This window comes from Dicentrarchus labrax, unplaced genomic scaffold, assembly GCF_905237075.1.
Source record: "Dicentrarchus labrax unplaced genomic scaffold, dlabrax2021, whole genome shotgun sequence".
Classification (NCBI taxonomy): domain Eukaryota; kingdom Metazoa; phylum Chordata; class Actinopteri; family Moronidae; genus Dicentrarchus; species Dicentrarchus labrax.
The window spans coordinates 2,870,266-2,872,698 of NW_026136711.1; positions in this window are offsets into that span (position 1 = coordinate 2,870,266).

A 2,433-nucleotide genomic window follows, 5' to 3' on the forward strand; every position below is an offset into this window, starting at 1 on the left:
AACTTGATTGTTTCACAGATTATCTGTCTCATGTATTACTGTCAGGATATAGTGAAAGTTTCAACAAATAAAATAAATTACAAACATGTCTTACGGACATAAAATCCTGGATGAGCTGCAATTTTCTGATGTTAAACTCAGAAAAAAACAGTAGAAATTCTTGTACTTGGCCCCAAAAACCTTAGAGACTCACTGTCTAAAGATGTAGTCACTCTAGATGGCATTAACTTGGCCTCTAGCACCACTGTCAGGAATCTTGGAGTTATCTTTGATCAGGATTTGTCATTTAACTCCCACATGAAGCAGACCTCTAGGACTGCCTTCTTTCATTTACGTAATATTACAAAAATTAGACACATCCTATCACAGACAGATCCAGAAAAACTAATCCATGCATTTGTTACTTCAAGGCTGGATTACTGCAACTCTTTATTATCAGGTTGCCCCAATAAGTCCATTAAAACGCTCCAATTAATTCAGAACGCTGCAGCACGAGTACTGACAGGAACTAGAAAAAGAGATCACATCTCTCCTGTACTAGCTTCTCTGCACTGGCTCCCTATAAAATGTAGAATGAATTTAAAATCCTCCTCCTCACCTATAAAGCTCTTCATGGTCAGGCCCCTTCATATTTTAAACAGCTCATAGTACCCTATTACCCCTCTAGAACACTACGTTCTCTGAATGCGGGGCTACTTGTGGTTCCTATAGTCTCTAAAAGTAAAACAGGAGCCAGAGCCTTCAGCTACCAAGCTCCTCTCCTGTGGAACCAGCTTCCAGTTGTGGTTCGGGAGGCAGACACCCTCACCACATTCAAGAGTAGGCTTAAGACATTCCTCTTTGATAAAGCTTATAGTTAGGACTGGATCAGGTGAGTCCTGAACCATCCCTTAGTTATGCTGCTATAGGCCTAGACTATCGGGGGATTTCCCATGGTGCACTGAGCTCCTCCCTTCCTCTCTCTTTATGCATTCATTCATGTCCCATTAATACATGTTACTAACTTCAATTCTTCCCCGGAGTTCTTGTGCTTTCTCGTCTCGCAGGTTCTCATGGATCCTGGTGGAGCCTCCTGCCATGGTCCTGCTAGATTGCCATTGCCAATACTGTTGTTGCTGTGCACCTGTCTGTCTGTCTGTCTGTCTGTCTGTCTGTCTGTCTCTCGCTCTCTCTCTCTCTGCCTCTCTCTCTCTCTCTCTCTCTCTCTCTCTCACCCCAACTGGTCGAGACAGACGACCACCCACCTAGAGCCGGAGGATCTGTCCTAGGTTTCTGCCATTTAACAGGCTGTTTTTCCTTGCCCTTGTCGCCAAGTGCTTGCTCATGGTGGTACTGTTGGATCTCTGTAATTAATGTTATAAAGAGTTCGGTCTAGACCTGCTCTATTTGAAAAGTGTCCTGAGATAACTTCTGTTATGAATTGGCGCTATACAAATAAAATTGAATTGAATTGAATTGAAATATTACAAAAACTTATTTTTATAAAAATGATCTACTGTAGCTTTAAGATAATGGTCAAGTTTATATGCACCAGCATATCTTTAGAAGTGAAAATTAGTTTGTGAGAAATTCTTTTATGAATTTGTGTGTGTGTGTGTGTGTGTGTGTGTGTATGCGTGTGTAATTAACATCCTGGATGGGTGGGTCCACACTGCCAGAACTGAAAGCCTTTTCCTGTTGCCGGGTTACCAAGGCTCAACTGAGACTATTGTGCTGTGTAATGAGCCCCACAAAGCAGTGAGAGCATGGCACAAGTTGGTTGTTGAAGACTTCAACCTACAACCTGCTGCAGAAACTTGAGTATGGGTCACCTAAATGTTGCCTATGATTAAAACCCAGATTATAACTTGAAAAATAACAAATACATGTATGAGCCTTCCACTAATTCTGAACTTGAGGACATTCCCAAACCATATAGGTGTTATTAAAAAGAAAATTGTACTCTTTTGCACAAATCTTTCTTTTTTTCTTCTGACAAGATGTTGATTTTAAATGAATATCAGACAGATTGACTTGTATAAGAAACAAGATGAAATTTAATCATCACTGTGCTGACATTGTTTTACTTGTTTTAGGAAAACAATACCTTCATTTTAAGTTTGTTTTGCAGTACTGAGTAACATTTTGTACTATACAGTTAGTTGATTAATTAGTTAGATGTCAACTATTATTATTTTGATAATCAATTTATAATTTCTGAGTGAATATTTTCTGGTTTATTTAATCCAGTAAACTTAATATCTTTACGTTACGTCACCTTGGGCTTTGGGGAACAGTGATCATTTTTCACAATTTTTTTTATTTTATGGAACTGATTGATTAATTGAGAAAATGATTGACAGATAATGCAAATAATTGCTGGTTGCAGCCCTATTTTTACACTCATGAAAACATAATATTTTTATGGAGAAGAAACAAAAAAACAAAAGCCCA